The sequence below is a fragment of the Anticarsia gemmatalis genome, chromosome 15, assembly GCF_050436995.1.
Source record: "Anticarsia gemmatalis isolate Benzon Research Colony breed Stoneville strain chromosome 15, ilAntGemm2 primary, whole genome shotgun sequence".
In the NCBI taxonomy this organism is placed as follows: Eukaryota; Metazoa; Arthropoda; class Insecta; order Lepidoptera; family Erebidae; genus Anticarsia; species Anticarsia gemmatalis.
The window spans coordinates 2153911-2174662 of record NC_134759.1 but is presented as its reverse complement, the minus strand read 5'-3'; positions in this window follow the sequence as shown (position 1 = coordinate 2174662).

Below are 20752 nucleotides of genomic sequence, written 5' to 3'. Positions count from 1 at the left end.
TTAAAATTTGGTTGCGGGGCAAACTATAAACTGTAATGAACTTCTTGAATCTAATGATTTCAGATCCTACTTATTTTTTATTACAAAAATATCTTATGTAAAGAGTTTTATTTAAATAGTGGCGCATATTTTTATTTCAGCTTATTTTCAAGACGCCTCATATAGCCAGTCTTTTGATATAAAATTCTCTATGAAAATAAATCTTCAAATAAGTTTCTCCAAGTCAATCAAGCTATATAAAAATACAGTCTCAGCAAAACATTTGCAAGCAATATCAAGCACATTGAACTGTCGCTGAAAAAGTCACATTTCGGACCAAGGACTATTTCAAAACTATGACACCCTTAGGTCATACTTTGTTATGACAAACTTACTAGCTAGCTTTTAACCACGACTTCGTATAGAAAAATAGTTTTTTTTTTTTGGGTACTGGATGCTATTTTGAATTATAAAGTATTATATGTTAAAAACAAATAGAGCACCTATTTAGTAGAGCAATATTATTTTTTAATTGGTTCGATGGTTTTGAAGATAATTTAATACAAACATCTTTTCTCTTTATCTCATAAAGCACTTATAGTTTCTGGCGACATCTCTAACTACATTGTATGATTTATATATAATAGGATACGGGAGTCAACCTGCGACCACGGCGAGTGCAACCAGCGCCGAAACGTTAGGCATTTTAAGGTAAAATGCCTATTATTTATGAAATCTACCAGCTCTTTCTTAGGGTATAAAGAGATTTAATCACTCAATAATAATGCGTGAAAAAAGTGTCTAGTTTTGAAGATTTCTCCTCGAAACAAACCGACAAACTTTTCAAAAGTATAGATACAAACTCAAGCCAAAATATGATCTCAAGTGCTTCAAAGAAAACCCTTTTTTTAACCTTCTCCCGACATTGAATTTCAGTGGCAACGTAGGATATTGTGTGGGGTATAATAGACCCAATCTGTTGCCACGGCCGGTGGTCGGTGTGCGCGTGATGAATACAAAGTGGTGGCAGGGTTAGAGGACAAATATCGATGGAAAATATAACCTGTATGAGACTATTGTGTGGTGGTGAATGGGGGTTCGAAGTGCCTCACTGAGTTTCTTTTTGTGAACGGCTTAGAGTCTGAAGTAAGTGTCATACTTGATTTTTTTAAATCAATAAAATAATTTTTGCTAATGTACTCCTACTTCTACTATAAAACTGCAATATATTCAATCTTGGATTCGTATAAAATTAGTAATACGGCATGGCAGCTGAAATATTTTAAACAAAGATATTTGCCTCCTACGCGACTAAATGATAGTTCTAACCCAAATTAATACATAAATGATTTTTGTAAGTTATGTGTGTGTAAAAATATTTCTCACTTTCTTGAACGATGCAAGAAAACATCTAGCGTGCATAAGAGATCTTATAAATTTCTTGTAGGAATGAAAACCCTCCATCTTACGCCTTACCATCTCTGTAAACGCAACACCTAATTCCTTCTCCATTCCGGCAGGAGAAACCGAATTGTCCAGCAGTGGGATAATAATAGATTGTTTTATTTTTCAAATAAAGCCGCGTGCAATAGCTAGTATGCTTGAACATCTAAGCTCCTTCTCCATGTCCACTTAACCACAACATGACATTAAACATAGTGGAACACAACGTTCAATGTAAAGCATCGTATCGATTACATTGCGTATGTTGGCACACCTGAGTACCTGCGTAATACATATCACAGATAAAAAAATACGCAAGCTTTTGGGAATAATCTTTTAGAAATTAGGAGAAGAAATAAAACTAAAAACGCATACATACATAACGCTATTTTTTTTTCATAAAGTCTATCGTTCCTTCTGCTGCTGCCTTCTTTTAGAACTAGGCGAAATAATCCTATTTTTATAGCATGACAGAAGATAAATTTAGGGCATTGCATCGAATGAAAGGGCAAGCTCTTGTTCCAATTAATCAGTGCTATTCAACCTTATTAAAGCGTATGGACTCATGAACAGCAGTTTTTTAATTTTAATATACCTAATATATTGACAGAGCAGTGATAGCCGAGTGGTATAAGTTGCCACCTCCCACGCAAGGGGACGCAAGTTCGAACCCGAGACAACACACCAATGACTTTTTGAAGTTATGTGTGTAGTAGAAGTAATGATCACATGCTCCAACGGTGAAGGAAAACATTGTGAGGAAACCTTGCATGCCTAAAAATTTGTTTAAAACATTTATTGAGGGCATGCAAAGTCCCCAACCCGCACTTGGCCAGCGTTGTGGACACAAGGCCTAGCCCCTCCCTCGTTACGGGAGGAGACCCTTGCCCAGCAGTGGGACATTGATGGGTAAAATTTATTTATTTATATTGACATAATATGTTAGAATAGAGCAGTGTAAACTGAAAAGAGGCTGATCATGTCTGATATGCTTTGTGAATGGTCACACTAACACGAGCCTAAATTAGGTAGAAACTATAGAATGATTATATTGAGAATGAAATACTGCCGTGTATATAAACCTAGCTACATTTTTTCATTTAAATAAATAGCGCTGTAAAATCATATATTTACTCTGATCAAACACATAAGCTTAAACAGTTTTAGATTAAACGATCGCAACAGTACGTAATGTATATCGAAAAATAAAGGGAAACTTCTCAATCCGGTCAGTTGGAAACGTATCGAAACGTCTCCGCCTTCAATCTCGGTACGAAACGCTGGCAAACTTCCAACCCGTACAAAACTACAAACTTAAACAAGTTTGTTACTAGTCCGAGATCCTGCCGCAACGTGTCTGCAACCATCTGTAATATACGACGAGTAGTAATATTCTACATTTAAAAAGATATATGTTTTTGCAAAATACTCAAGGATTAGCGAAGGTTTGAGGTTAATACAAAATCGAGAGTTTAATATTAAAAACGATATTTTGAAATGAATAGTTCGTTGAAACCCGCTAAGGGCTGCTACACACATTTCTGGTGGGTTACGCGGCTTGCCAGCGTCGTTTGTTCCTAACATTTGAGCGATTGACCGGCCGAAAATCAAAAGCTTATAGATTAACTGGAAAAATTATATTTATCTTTTTCTGTCTAGTGGTATAAAACAAAGAACGTTGGTCAAAAAACTTAAAGTAATAGTTGTAATTTCTGTAGATATTATGAAAAACTATTTGTAATCAAAAATAAAATTATTTATTTAATTAATATAGACGGATGGCCGTAGGATCTTAGAGTATACCCAAATAGTTTGCAAGATCCCTTGTATCATTTTAAATGTTTGTTGCAATTAATTATTTTGTTAAGTTTATTTAAGTGGCAAATTGAGGAAGATTTCACTGGATTACTGGTTTGTTGCGGAATTTTGTTAAATGTAACTTTATCTTGTGTGTCTGTGACTAATTCGTTTCGTGGGTGTTGTAAACTGTTGTAATGTTATTAGGTCAGAGGTTTTAAGCTTAAATATTATAGCTACTAAAGTAAGCTTGTAATAAGAGTAGATTCAAATTGAAAGTGCCCATGCAATGGTTAATATGGTCACCGGGCTACTACCACAGCATCAATAGGTTGTGTGGAACATTTGTGTGGAACAAATATTTTTGTGTGACCTGCACACATTAGTTGGGGACTGCTTGAACTTATTAGTCATTGTTTTTTAAGACCTCAAGACACAGAGCAACACTGAATAGTTAAACCGTTTTAAACATTTCGTGCAATAGGTAGATTTAAAATGTCTGACCATAATGCAAGGCAATATTTATCAATCTATAAAAATAAGTACACTATAAAAATGTTAGGCAGTACCTCAAGCATTTCAACGCAGTTAATCTTGCGACCATCCGAAAAAAAGAATCTACTACTACAAATTTATTAAAAACGTTTTTCAAATACCATATTTCCCATCAAACAATGCCAAACATCTACAGTACTAAGCAGACACAAACACGTATATTTGCGCGCCATTACGATACCGGAATGGTTCCGTTTAAAACAGAATCAAGTTAGTGAACCTCCAGAACGTTCCTCGTGGACATTATCATTATTAACTTTATGATGTACTTAGCTTACGTTGAGGTTTGCTTTTGTAACGTAATTGAAATGTAAAGTGAAAGTCTTTATTTGTGTGTTAAACTTTCGAGTAAAGTTTATTGGGAATTAGCTCTTGCTCGCAACTCTATCTGAGAATATCCGGGATAAAAAGTATCTTATGACCTGTTTTAGGCTTCAAACTATCTCTGTTCAAAATTTCATCATAATCGGTTCACTGGTTGAGACATGAAGAAGAGGCAGAGAGCCAAATAGGTAGAGATACTGCATAGTTTAAATATTTATGTTGAAAAGTATTGCACAATTGATAAAAAAAGCCGTGTCTATCATAAAAGATCAATAATTATAAAATTAAAATTAACATAAACTCTAGACTCTGCCTGCGATAGAAAACGAAGAGTATGCGTATTGTGTGCGTTAACTGTTTTCATCACATAAAACAAGGACGAACCAAAAAACACATTTTATACAAGATTATGGACTAGTAATTTTAAAATTTTATACCCAAGTTCCATGGTAAAAAGAGACTTTACAACTATTTTGACGCCACCACACTTTCCTTTACTATCATACTAGTTTTCAAAATCAGATCTACGTATTCATTGTACTAACATAAGCTCAAGATGTCGTCCTCGAAGGTAGACAGTCTTTGCATTCTTTTATTTCGCTCGTAAACTTGTTAAACATTTCAATTTCAAATTCGTAGCGCTCGAGATGCCTTCTCGAGTCTAATACAAAATTTGGATGGGGTCCAGGGACGTCTGCGCACAAGTTTTGCGCCCGAGTTTGCCTACAGTTTCGTAACAAACTATTTTGAAAGGCTTTTGGTCTTAAATTATTTCTTGTTACGTCTGTTTGTAGTTGATGTTACATGTACGTATGGTTGTGTTACATAATATTATGTAATTCAGACAATAACGCAGGTACAGATTTACAACATTTACTGTAGCTTTGCTTTTAACAGATATTTATATTTAGGCTCAGAGAGGCATTGGTATCCGTCATTAACTAATTATGGACTAAGAACCTTCACCTCAAAGTAATGATACGTGCTATTTTATATAACAATATACACTCACTCTCTTATTCATAAAAATATATGAAGTTATGAAAGTCTTATAAAGAGTTTTGTATTTTTCACTCCTTAGCGAAATGAAAAAGAGAAAACATATTGTAGTAGTTTTTTAACTAAAATAGGTTTATAGTGTGTTTATGAATAAGAGGGAAAGCCTTTAAAAATACAAAGTAGTCGTCTTATTATTTTTTAGTAACTTAATCACCACACTCACATACTTAAAGTCCCATAAAAACAAAACCTAATTCCTAATATTAATTAACTAAGTTAGAAATTAGAAACAGGAACAGAAGGTAAGTGCTGAACCGTGTTCACGAACAGTTTACCGTAAAAGCTGAAATAACTTCGTGAATTAGCTATCAAAACAAATTCTGTGTTACGTTGCTTACACTTCTATTCGCTTAGTGTGAAAAGAAAAAGGCTTCTAAAAGGCTTTTAAAATTTTTTATAGGCACGTATATACTTTTGATAAAAATATAAATTAAAATTTTTGGACAACTCACTCGTGGTCTTCTGTCGAACTATACTGTACAGTCGGTACTTTCGAGTAACGAGAATTAAAATTGAAAATGTACTACAAAAATGATTCTTACGGCCCCCGTTAGAGGCGCTGATCAGCTTATCATACAAAATTTATCGATAGTTAGCCACATGTCGATAGTCAATAATGATAGAGAAGCAATGCGTATTTTCTGGTCACCATTCAGCTTTTGCAACTAATTTTGTGTTGCACATACAATAATACGAACAAATAATTACAAATTAACACAATTTAAACAAGTGTCAAACTAAATTATTAAGAATTTCGAACTAACAATATTCGGTGCAGTGATAGAAGCGTTATGGTCACACAATTCCACTACTGTTTCAAGGTTTATGTGGTTCTCCCAAAAACGCTTATATCTTATATAATCGTGGTTCTAGTTTATTTATAAAAATAAAAATGATTCCTGACGCAAAACTTGTGTTCTACAACAAAATAGATTGCTTCTATATTTCCTAGCAAAAACTAACGCAGAACAAGAGAACTAAACAAACTTCATGATTAATATCTCGCAGTAACTTCTACAGGTAAAACTATGGCAATTGATCTGTTACAAGTTTTCTAAGTTTTACCACATTTCTCATTTTTGTTAGAGTTCCTTACTTAAAGGGTAAATACGGGACCCTCTACTGAGACTTCGCTGTCTTTATGTCTTTCTGTATGGCTATATGTCTAACTGTCTGTCTCCAAGTTGTATCTCATGATCGATGATAGTGAGACAATAAAGGAATTCACAAACGATGTATTTCTGTTGCCGATATAACAACATATTAAAAATACATTAAAATAAACATTTTAGGGAGCTCCTATTCCACAAACATCTTGCCGTTTTTATTAATAACGGTGTGGAACCCTACATGCGCGAGTCCAACTCGCACTTAGACGGTTTTTCTATTTCAAATTCAAATAAAAGTTTTGTTCGGACTTTTAGCGTTTTCCGCAACCAGCTGCGGTTTGTCGTTTAGTTTTAGTGATATATTTTAGTTTTTATGTCAACATTTCATTTGGCGATGGAAAGTTTTACTTCCTAGAAGGCTTTAGTTGGATGAACATACCTACGATTTTTCTATGTTTGTTTCCCCATTTCTAAATACGTTCGCTAGTAGAAAAACGAGGAGTGGACAGTAGATTAAACAACTTCATGCGATTGTACGACTAATGGATGTATGTTTGTCTGTCAAGTAATGCAAAACGCATCAAAATTTAATAAATTTGTATTAATTCAATTCCCTTACGATTCAGGCCAATTATTGACACTATGATAATGATTTTTTGAATGAAAATAACTCGCTCTTCGCTGGCTTACAACGTACAGTAAGGAAAATGGCGCGACCCGTACAAATACCTAATTTCCTCACGATGTTTTCCTTCACCGTTAGAGCAAGTTATAATTGTTGTAAGTGTTGCCTCGGATTCGAACCTGCAACCACTTGCGTCAAAGATGTCAACTTAATCCACCGTCTATCACTGTTTCTAGTGACAGCCGAGTTATTGTACAATGTATATCGTTTGCAAATAACTATAATTGTAAAGAAACTAACACTAAAGTGTTAAATACTCTCATAATAGAGTTATTCAGGTCTCTCGTTAATTCCTCAATCAGGCAGTAAACTTGAAACTTCAGCGCTCGACGCTCCACAACTTTGAAAGTGGACTGCTAACTTCGTTATTAATTGCAGTTCAACTTTGTTACCCAACAGGTAACGTATGTGCAGTTTTCTATTAAAACTAAAGCTTGAGTAATCGCTTTTTTTAAATGTATATTTAGTTCAATGTATCGCTGGTTTTTTTGAAAATATTTCATGTTTGGATGTGTATAATGTTGAAGTTTGCTGTCGGAATCGGCTAACGCGCCGGTTAAAAAAGCTTTTATGTCTGTGAAACAAGAGCGTTATTAATGCCACTCGCATCGGCTCGGCTCGGACGAAGCGTCGCAACGGATGATCGGCGTTATGCCAAGTAGTGTAGTGGTACGCACTCGGCTTAAGCCGATTCCGCGTCGATAAATGTGGGGAGACCCTTAGACGAGCCCGTTTAGCAAACCTAAGGAACAGAACGTTTAGCAAAGCTAACCTTTGACCTAAGGTCTACTTTGACAACCCTTACATCTAGGTATGTACTGAGCACCAAAACTACCTACCCAGAAACCGTAACAAACGATTTATGCCCGAAAACAAAAACATATTTCTACTTACTTTCCGTAAAAGTATTAGGTTTGTTAAAACGTATTGTTTCACTTACTACTAATTTCTAACGTAATTTTTACTATCACACGCCAAAAAAAAATATACAGAACAATTTTTCTTCTCGAAACTTTTAATGGCTTTCAAAGGCCTCATGTAATATGTAGGAATATACCCCTAGTGGGGTGAAAAATGACGCATTTAATTTTTCTCCCCTACTACAGAAATAGTTTTAAAAGGCACGCACACAATGCGTGTGAAAGTCCTCTTTGAAGCCTCTATAGTGAAGTGTGAATGCACTTTTATTCCATTACTCTTATGTGGCACTTATTCTAATAGGTATAATGGTTCAGATAGTTGTTTAAACACTTTAGTGGCGATGAGTGTGGTGAGTGAGATGCGATTTTTTTAATTTTGAAATAAGATTGTATGTATATGCGTGATGTTTTCAACTGTATATTTATGTAGGCACACGTACGTAAAGAAATGCGTAAATCACATTTAATTGTTTAAATTATTATTTGTGTCTGTGTTTTATAAGTCTTGCTGCTTTCAACGCACGTTTTCTTTGCGTTTATTTTTCGGTACACACAAAATGCAAAACGATCACTAACAGCCAATATTATTTTAACCCGGGAGCACACGCGTCTTTAAAACTTACACGACCACTCGCGTATAGAGCATTTTGCTCACGTTTTACAAATAACCAAAAAGTACACAATTTATAGTATTTTTATATATTTTACTGCTTAATTATAATAAAAAGAAAGTGATAAATCAAATCAAGTATTTATTTTTAATATTTTACATTCGTTATGCTATAATATTTGAATTACAAAAACAGGAACTAAATTGGCATTTTTTAAATGCACTTTTGGTATAAACTTTTGTCAAAAAAATTAAGGAGTTAACAACAAATCATTAATCTTCATCAAATGCACGAGCTTTACTTATGTCACACAAAGTAAAAGCATGTTCAGTGCATATTTTTTTTTTACTTGTAATACATGTCTTTTTCGTCTTGCTATTTTTACGCCTTAGACAGATCGCGCAGATCGCACACTGTCAGGTTTACATCCTCTGAAAAGCCAGGTTCATTTGAGAATCTTTTGATAATTTGTTGAAGAGGATGAGAAAGATAACTGCTCAGTATAAGTGTTGTGATCGCTGTGCTCACTCTCTCCATCACTTTCAATCAATTTGTTGTTTTTGTCTATCCATCTATAAAAAAAACTATTATATTTGTATGTAAACTGCTTAATAAACTCATATTGCACCAGTATTCAACAATAAAATAAAAATAAAGACTTTAAATAAGGTATAAGACTGTAAGAAAAAAAAATTGCAATAAAAAATAATACTTACGCTGTTAGTCGCGCGATGAGCAAAATGCCGCGCGACGAGACTCGCCGAAACAAACCACCTCTACTAAGCGATTGATGCACACTAACATAAAAAAACCGTTATGTACGGGACAGGGGAAGTATAAAACTCAGCTATTGGGCAAATGACAACCGTAGACAAATAAATCAATAAATTGCGGAAATTTTAAATTCACCGTGAGGGAAATGCTCATAGCGCGTGTGCTCGCGGGTTAATATGTTATCCATGATGTACATAATATTAATATGTTGATTTGTATAGATTTTGTTACATTCGACCACATTTTAAACGTAAAAATTCAACTGAAGACATGCAAACCCTGTCCTTGGGAAGCATACTTATATCAGCATTTAATAAAACAACAACTATTCTTGTTCAAATCATACTATGAAAACACAACGCCCAGTCGATAAAAGTCAAAAACCAAGCTTACTTTTCCTGTCATTGGTTACTTCCCTTGTCTACGATGCACAAACAGAATCAATGTTCTATTCGGAAAGAATTACGAACAAAAAAGCATCCCACTGTCCAGTCGAGAGTCCCTGTGACCCAAATCTTTTGTACCACTAAAAGCATTAATTAGAAACAATGACTGAAGCGAAAAATACAAAAAAAACAACGGCCGTCTTAGTATTGTTTACTTTTCAGATTGTGGAAATGCGCCGCTTTTTATTTGTATTGCTTTTTGAGTAAAAATATTAGTGGTGAATTTAATTTGATTTGAGTAATACATGGATATGAGCTGTCATCGAGATGGCTATCGAGTAATCATACCAATATTATAAAGCTGAATCTATGCTAATATTATGAAGCTGAAGAGTTTGTTTGTTTGTTTGTTTGTTTGTTTGAACGCGCTAATCTCAGGAACTCCTGGTCCGATTTGAAAAAATGTTTCAGTGTTAGATAGCACATTTATCGGGGAAGGCTATAGGCTGTATATCATTACGCTACCACCAATAGAAACAGAGTACCAGACAAAAATGTTACAATAACGGGGAAAAATTTTGACGTATTCTCTCTTATGTGACAAAAGCGAAGTTGGGCGGGTCAGCTAGTCGTCAATACGTAGAATAAATTAAAGAATATGTTGTACGTAATTTATGCATGTAAGTTGTGAAAATTTTATTCAACAGCAAGTTAAGTTCCAACCAAACACACACTAGAAACAAAACAATTACCATCAGCCAAGCTAGAAGTTATTTTTTTATAATTATTTATCTTTCGTATTATCTCTCACCGTTTTTAAACTTCGACTAAATGTACTAAAAACATTTTAATAGCTATGTGTTTTTGAGCTCAAAAACTGTTTCAAACAGAAGTTTACAGTAATATTTTTATATAACGTAAAACATAATTCAAATAACACAGTCTTCTTACATTGTTTTGTTAAGACAACAACTACATGTGTTATTTTATGTGAAATAGACATATTTTATCTTTTTTTTTACGATTATCAATTATTTTAAACTTTATGAATTCACTTCCACTCTATCGAATTCAAAATACGCCAACATCGTTCATCTAACACAAAAGAAGGGACATACTACCCTTGCCATTTATCATGATAATATTAGTGTGGATTGGATTAACGCCAGATTCAGACAAACTTTAATTATTTCTCAACACACATATATGTGTGATGCTCCATTTAACTAACCGGAACCCCGGGTTGACCTACTTTGAGAACGACTTTTTATAAGAAATAATAATGTATATTGTTATTGTGAATTTGCTACTTGATAACGTGAAAAGAATGAATAAATTCTCAGGACAATGGGTGAATGTGTAATTCTTTTTACATATGGCAGATTTTTCGGGAAAAAATTAAGTCTGTATTGCCATCTTTTGCGCATTCCAGGAATCAGTTCAGTTGAGAGACTATTCCGCTTGGCTAACAATCAAGAACAGTATATTTATAATAATATGGTACTTGAAGATTTAGGGATAAAAAATGATGTAGAGCGATTTTGTATAGCCAGTACTCTCGAGTGTATTAAACATTTAAAATTGAATGCAGAAATAGTTCTTAAGGAGTCCGCTACAGGTGCTGATAATAGTTTCATACAAAGTTAGCCGTATGTCTACAATAGTAGATAATTTCGTTACTGGATTTCATTCAAATGTAATTTCAATCAATAGTGGTAGAAATCAGAAACTTCTACATATTTGTCGCCCACGCACATACTGGCAAAAGAATAAACAAAACATACTCTACAAATACAGAACTTGACTAGATTTGCCTACAATTTCATGTACTGAAAGTTTCTAGCTACAAAACCACGAAACACTCACACATGGCGCACTGGTCCACCAAGCAACTGCAGGCAACCAGTCCTACTACATGATTTATTCACTCGTAATAATTTTACTTCACAACAATATTTCATAAAACCGGACTTGCCAAAAGCATTTCAACAATTTCTTATTATATGTGTTCAGAACATAATACCTAAAATAATTTACATTAATTAAGAAACGGAAAACAGGCTCAGGAATAGCGAAATAAAAAAGCGTAGATATATTTCCACCTTAATTTTCCCTCGAAAATAAATTAAAACATTACAGACACATTTAATTTACGCCATACCAAGGGAAAGAGATTTAATTTCTGAAATTCCGAGAAACTCTCGCAAAAAATAATATACTGTGATGACCTTTACAAGTTATACTTTTTGAATAATGAAACTGAAGTTTTCTAATTTCTTTCGTGAAATAGGGACAGTGTTAGCGAACTTCTGTTAAGATTAAGTTATAAATTGTGCCTTTTGATAACTGGTAATAAGGGTTTTTGGCGAGTTTATTGCAATTACTTTGAAAGAGTTATGTTTAAGACTTCGTTGAGATAACGTGTTCGGTTGGAGTTTATTATACCTTGTAGGTTTACTGTTTGGAAAAACTGTTTCATCTCTGAAGTCGAGTTGTATTACGCTAATTAAGTAGGCTATAAATGATATATATTGTGTTGAAACTGAATACAAAGTAGTCGAAATATTGTTTTCTAGACACCACAGCCATTCGACGATAGTGACATTTTTTATATGTTAGTATATAGTGTTGCAACGGATTATATATATAAGTCATTTGCAATTTTTATATGTATTTGTCATCAAAATTACCTATGCGTTGAGGAATGAACAGGCTTTACATTGCTACTTTACTACGTCTAGAACAATACGCTATAGATTACTGTAGTCGTTTAAAAGCCGCTGTAAATTTTAGAACCCACAAACCGCAACATTTTTCCTAGTTCCGTACTATATATTTGCCATAAATAACAAATATCTGGAACGATGCAAAGCTGAACTCCCGGCAGGCCAATACTCATTGTGCGTGAAAAAATCCATTTTCCATTTCACTACATTTGGACATCACAGTTTAGAATGAATGCAATCACTACGCGGCTGTTTGAGCTGGGCGTTTTCGTGATAGACAGGTTAAAACGGCTTTATTTAGTTAGTCACTCATTTTCGTGAGGTTATTATGGCAATTTAGGGTCAAGTTTTTGGTGTGTGAATAAGTGGTAAGTTACCTGCTAGATAAAGTGTCAGAAAACAAAAATTACTGTCGTAATTCTATCTGATTAGACGATGATACTTGTTAACAAGATACGAAAGTGGTCCTCAGTGTATATCAAGTGATACTATTAAGGCTTTATTATTATGCGCACTGTGCATTACGGGGTCTGAGTGTACTTTACCGAAGCTTATGCTTTTATATCTGTCATTATAAATGACAGTTAACCATAATAAGATGTATGCGCGCTCATTACAATTGTTTTGGCTTTTGATCTAAACATTGTAAGTGTACCTATGAAGTTTATGTGACGGTACACTTATTTTACGTCCAAAAATCGTCACAAAAAGCTGAGGAAAAAACTTCTCGACGTAACTTACGTCATTTCAAATCTACTGTACAAAAACGAGACCACCTGCAAAAGAAACTTTCTTCCGTATCCTTTGATCAAACACAGCTGAACAAGAAATGACATTAAACACTACGACGGCCGCTAAAAATCGTTTGTATTTTTTGTTCCAACGATGGGTGTAAATTGGTCGTTCACTTTGCATCAAATTATGCGGGCATTGGACGTGTGACATTGCGTTTAGACCGCTTTGTTAATCAGTTTAACATGGATTTTGTGGGTACGTGTTTACGCCCATTTTAGCCAAAATAATTATGAGGAAATTGAGTGTGAGGACGGTGATTGGATTATTGCGTTGTGTAGAATAGAATGGGGTTAAAAAATATTTTAATCGTTTTTTACACATCATTGAACATTTCGTATCTATGTGCTTTCATTTTTGTTTATTTGTACTTTCCGGGCACGACAGAACCGGCAGTTTTAGTTAATAAAACGGACACGAAAGTCTGACGTCCATACTTCAAAAATCACTAGAATATGCCACATCTATTTATTCTGACTAAATGCAGAGAAATATATTATTTTATTGACGAGGAATTTAAACTACTTTTGGCAGTAAAAAGTTATATTATCCTCAATTAGAACTAAGATACCTTAAGAGTATTGTAGTAAGTACCTGCACTAGCGAATTAGATTTTTTAAGCAGGCTCACACCCCTCACAAAATCATCAGAATTACATCACTTTTATGCGATACCCGATTGACACCCGAGGTATTTATAATTTTAAATACATAAATTTCTCCAGAAACACAATCACTCACTGGTACCCTAGTTATATTTGCTTTTCATCAAAACAAGCGATGCAAAAAAATACAAAAGTACATAAGCACGGGTAAAAGAGCTCATGTTTCTAACGACGCCGCTATTAACTTGAATCGACGACGTTAATGTACAACGCAAATAAGATTTGACCTGCAGACCTTTGTTATTGCATTGTTGTATAAATATACTAGTTTTTTTTGCGGTTCTGCTTGTGTTTAAGTTATAAGATTATGGTGATTTTTGTGCTGATTTGCTGACTGATGATTATGAACATTTTAGTGCATGGAATAGATGAGATGCATGAATATTAATTCAGCAGCCTTGCAAATAAAACAGATAAACAAATATTCGTATCTAAAATAAAACTATCTTTTGGCCGCGATTTTAATCACGTACATAAAATCTGGGGTCAAATGCCATGGTAATCCAGGTTTGAAAACTATTTGTTCAACAAGTTTCATCCAAGGAAAAATGTATGTTCGCGTTAATTTCCGTATTCTATTATATATTAATCATGCAACGCAAAAGCTTCAAAGTTATAAGTTTTATGCAAATCTGTTCAGTAGTTTTTTCTTAAATAAAACAAACATTCAACTACCCTCACAAACTTTCATTTGTAATGCTTGCAGGATAGTAGGATATAATTAGTATTAGTCTATTCTTCTAGTAGATAGCAGTGAAAATGACAAATGCATCAAAGTCAACAAATACATTATTCTAGAACCATACTTAAGTGTCAAACAGCTATTGAGAACTCCAGTCACGTTTTATTCGATGTGCAAACTCATCGAAATGTGTTAGAAGCATTATTCGAAGTTTGATGTGGGACGTAAATGACAAAGTTGCACTTTCGACTGACAAATGACCGTTTTGTGAGACATTATATAGTGTAGTCACGGCCTTATTATTATGTTTTTGGTACTGTTTTATTATGTGTTTAATGGTTTATTGGTGTTTACAAGTATTGATGTATAGAGTATCGTGATATGATAATATTTTTTGGTCCAATTTTTTTCTTATTTCTCTATTTCGTAGATGAGGTAAAAGATTTATGGGTTGTTCAATTTGTGAGAAATGAGTCTACTCTTTCATACAGTACTGATGTCAATTAGAACCCGCGAAAGTTTGAACGCCGGTCAAGAAAAAAAATATAGTTCTTCTTTATATCGAGATGAAGTCTGAATTTACCTTAAATTACCAGTTCTTTTTAATAAAACAAGAAAATAAGAGAGGTTTCAAACAGACATCAATCTACGATTTTTCTTGCTATAGAGATCAATTCACGTTAATTCCCGGAACAGTTAAGTGATATGGGAATGTAAACATTTAGTGCGTGCATTATTGCGTTTCGTTCTAAGAAAAAATATACGGACCTTTTGAGTTCTTTACGTATAACGATAATTATATAAAGCACAGCGTATATTTACTACTTGTAATAGTGTTATTTTCTGAGAATGTGCATCTATAGTTTCCTACAGTTCAAAGTTGCATGCTGTGATCTCCATAAACGAGTTCAAAATCAAAATCAAATCATTTATTCATTTGGGTCAAATATTGACAATTACTGAATCTACCACTATCTCGGAAAGAGGGTAGAGCCTTATAAGAAGAGCTAGCAAGAAACTCACGGCCACTCTTTTCAATCGCCAAAAGTTTTACAATGTGGTTAATACAATCATTGTTTTCCTTCATTCACATTCATATTGCGTTCAACACTCACTTGATCTCTTTAAAGAACATCACCCATGATGATGTGTGTATTATAGTGTAATCTCTATTCAATTAAACATTTTTACAATAAAAAAATGACAAATATTATCTTTTAATATTTCAGATGCCACCACATTAGTGGCCAGGAATATTTAGTATCCAGGAACTAATTCCCATTGGCCCTAATTTTTGAACTGGCAGTGAATTCACTAACTGCTATTTTGACTATCGTAAGCGTGAGTATTTAAACTAAACGATCTAATTTTGATATAAATTCTCGATAACAACTCAACACCAGCATGCGTATTACGTATTTCAGTTTATAGTCATTATTCAGCACATTGCTACTTTGACATAACGTGTTAATCACTATAATCTAAGAAAGAAAACTATGTACAGCATAATGGCTTTATAACAGTTGTCAACTGAGATACATGATAGCGCAAGATCAATAGTATTTGCGATTGACTTTCTATAAGCCACTTGGCCTGAGTTACTCGAACATGTGCCAAAATAATCCGTAATATCTACGAGATGGATGTCGGTTGTTTATTTATGTATAGATTCTACTCCATCTATGAAACCTTCCGATGTCTCACGATCTTAGGCACTGCGGTACATTTGTAAAGGAGTGGCTACAAAATAAGCGTCAGCGGAAATCTCAAGTAATATACGACAGATTAGCTATTTTTAATGGGCTTTGCAAAAGATTAAGCAAAAGTAAAGTGTTGTTTTGGACAAAACATTAGAGTGCAAAAACATTGAGGCGCAAAAATAATAATTATGCTGTCGTTTCCGAATAAAATTTTACGAGATTTAACTCAGTTAAACGTGTATTTCATAAAAGTATACGTCACCTAAAATATTTATGCGGCGTATCTACTAGATAGATAATCCATAATAATATTTTCATGATTAGATAAATTCAACGTTACGTCCCAATTTAGCAAAGTATACGTATTTTTTAGCCTTTTCGCATATACGAAAGTTCATATAAACGAAGTGTTTATAATATGAACTTTCGTATAAATGAAATATATATTTTCAATCGCTATTTTCATGGGCACACGCGCACGTCCGTCCCATAACTCATTATAGTGCGATAGGTGGTTGTCGTTACAAGTTCGTGTGGGTCATTGACTGATATACTGTGAGCACAGTATCGAATACTTGCCCAGTAACCCAGTAATATGAGCTATTGATATTTTTACATTAGGATCTGAAATATTTTTAAGATTCATATCCATATTTTCGTTGGATTGTCTGTCCAACTGTTACTTGTTAAGCGTTAAACTACTTAACCGATTTAGATAAAATTGTGCATAGAGATAACTGAACCCAAAATCAAATAAAGGATGTTTATTTTAAATGATTAACTAATTGAGAAAAAACAGAGATTATAGCAAGCAAAGCCATTATGAAGTGACTAGCTGACCCGCGCAACTTCGCTTGCGTCACATAAAAGAGAATAGGTCATAATTTTCCACGTTTTTGTAACATTTTTTACTGGTATCCTGCTCCTATTGGTCGTAGCGTGATGATATATAGCCTTTTTTAAATCCGACCAGTTGTTCCTGAGATTAGCGCGTTCAAACAAACAAACTCTTCAGCTTTATAATATTAGTATAGATTCATGTAAAATATACACAACATTCCTTTCGGTTGTTTAGGTGTAAGTGTTTAAAATAAACGAACACATTTCTACGAATATAATAGTAACCTACTTATAAAAGAGTCTATGAAACTCATAACTTAATTCGCAAAACATCTCAACACATTATTTTCAATACTTTTAGACATATCGGCAGTTGATTCGATGTTTCAAGTCAATGTTACGGAACACCAAGAAAAACACACTTCAGCCACTCAAAAACGAACCTTATACCTTGTAATAAGGGTGTCAGTGACTGCATGGGGTTTCTAACGGGAAAATAGCCTACTAAATGTGTAGCCTCTATGTGTAAGTGCGTGGAAAATCGCCATCTTAGCTCCTTTTGGCATACTTTTGTGGGTGAATTTGCAAAAAAAACTATGTTTGTCAGTTAATATGTTTTGTATGGATATGTAATCGAACGCTGACTAGCCAATGAGGACAAGGATAATGTGAATACTGGAAAATAACTACTTTCAATACTATTAACTTATCGTAGTTAAATTTCAAAGGAATTTGAGAATTTATTTGTTGATACACAATCAAAAAACATTATTAAAACATCCTTGCTCAAAATAAAGGAAAAAGGTTTTTTAAAAGACTAAATATCTACATCTGTTCAGTTGTTTTTGAGTTTACTTACTAATAAAGAGAGAAAACTTAACGAGATAGTCCCATAGTGCGATCCTGTACAGTCGGTACTGTCGAGTATCGAAAGTTAGACATTTAGAATGTACTCCCAAAATAATTCCTACGACTCCCGTCAGAGGCGCCGATCAGATTTTCATACAAAATTTCTTGATGACAAGCAGTTTGTCGGTAGTCGATAGTAGTAGAGAATTGAGCTCCAAATTATTTGATTTTTTAGTCTCAGCCAATACTTTTAGGAAAACAGCGTGATATTATGTATGTATTTGATTCTATTTATACCAAGTACATGAATATTCATATATACATACGTGTTACACACACATTTATATTCAAGTAAATATTGACGTCAGCACACAAACTTGATTACGTCAATAGAAATATACATTTGAATACAGATTTGAATTAATCCAACGATATGTAATATACAAACGTTAATCGTATTCATTTTGGCTTCTCTTTGATAAGTTGATTAAATAGCTACGAAAATAAACTGCCTTGCTACGTAGCAATACACTAGAAAATAAATAAATAAATATTATTGGACAACTCACACATGGTCATTTGATTCCAAACTAAGCAGAGCTTGTACTATGGTTACCAAATAACTGATAAACATACTTATATAGATTAATTGACATCCAGGCTCAGAACAGATTAATGAATAAATAAATAAGTAACTCTAGAAATATTTTTAAACAGTGAGTGAACGCCACTGCCGCGGATGAGGTCTCGGGTTCGAATCCTGGTCAGGCCAAAAGGTGTTTTCTGAGATTTCCTAAGATTATTTCAGTAAATGCCTGGTGTTAGAAAGTTGAGGTCATAGGCCTCCGTGCTTCGGAGAGCACATAAAACCGTCGGTCCTGGACCTGACCCCTCACTGATCGTGTCGGTTATCCGTTCCACAAGACTGTAAGAGTGAAGGATTAGCGAGTGTACTTGAATATTGTGCACACATTTGGACACTATAAACAAAGTCTTGCACCGTTGGCCAGTTTCAATGAAATATGCTGGATAATATATAGTCAAAAGCAGGATTAAAGAACGCTTTTCCCTATGATGCAAACTTTTTGTGTTTCTATCATATTCACGAAAAGCCACCACTATTCACCTGAACTTCATCATTAGGGAATTGTACAATACTTTGCTTATATCTCTACTTGTATCTTTGAAGAATATAGCTTGAAGCACAAAATATTTATATTTATCTTGTTGTATAAATTCAAATGGAACCAGAAATAAAATTACACAATACTAAGTGTCAAAGCATGTATTTTATTATAAAGAAACATATAAAAGCGATTTAAGTACTCACACTATTGAAAAATGTATCGCTTTTCATAAACATACATAGATCTGCAATTTTCAAAATAAATTATTTATCACGCAACTCCTTGCTTAAGCACCACACTCGTGCGATGTTTGACATTTGAACTCAATACATTCACCTTATTCACAATCGTAGTTAATTAGTTGTATTTATATCTACTGATATAACAGAGAAATGAATTCTATTAAATCACTCTACTTTTCATATACGTAATTAAACCATTTATTCCTTGTTCAATATTTGACGGAATATGTTAACTTCTTTGCTTAAACTTCGCTTTATAATCGACAGTAAATGAATAAGAACTAAAAGTACACGTGATTTTTTACTTGAAACGTTTAGGTTAAATACTAGAATTCTTTGCCACACAACACACCTATAAGCAAATTTTGTAGGACTATCGACAGCCTTCGTCGATAGCTAGCCATTGACAAATCCTATCAGCACCTCTAGCGAGCGCTGTAAGTACTACTTTCACAGTACATTTTAAATGTCAAACTCTCGATACTTGATAGTACCGACTATAGAGAATCGTATTACAGAACGCATCAGCGAACATCACAACGCAAGAGCGTGGATATAATTGTATACTTTTTCTTTTGAATGACATGGACAAAAGAATACTTACATAATGCTTAAAAGGTTTTGTATGTATGTATGTACATGAGTTGTAAGACGTTTATGAACGCTAGTAAAGTTAGTTAAATGTTATGATTACCTACCGTTTTATGAGTCCGGGCAGAATGGTTACTGCTGGTGTAATTATTTTTGACTTTAATAGTGTTTTCTTAGGAAGACATGTTTGCTTTTGGTGTTCATCATAGTTTATAAACCGTTAAGTCAAATTAGGGGCTTTGTTAGGCTATAACAATAAGACTATTAGGTAAAAATCATGCTTAATAACATGCATACATAAAATTACGCAATTTCTGTGTGACAAGATGTATGGACTGAATGAAGCAAGGGAAGTCTGAGGATCGTAGCAAGTGGCGTTATTTGGGCTCTACCTAGCTCTATGGAAAGATACTAAATATCATTAACTTTATAAAAACAAAAATAACTGTCTGTCAGTCTTTTATGTTTTCTTTTCATTTTAAAGTACTTCCGACCCCTTTATGTAGATTATTAATCCTTAAATTTTTATATGTATATTTTGTAGATATCAAAATATATTTAATTGGCATCGCCGCAGCTACCCTAGTTTTATACACCAATACAAAAAATATCCGTATACAATTCCCAAATAAGCAACTATTTTATTCGCGGTTTTTTTCAACACAGAAAACATTAACGAAATTTATTACTTTTCGACAATTAAACCTGAAAATGTGTTAACTAACTATAATTAAATTAAGTTTCTCATAAATGAAAGTGGATGAATGCTTCAATATGTTTATACAAATATTTGAGCGACAACTAAAATAATATTTTGGGTTCGTATACCTTTGACAGTATGGTTGTACTTAGTGTCCGTTGTTTGTATGTTTGTAAAAGTTCCCGCGACACATGAGC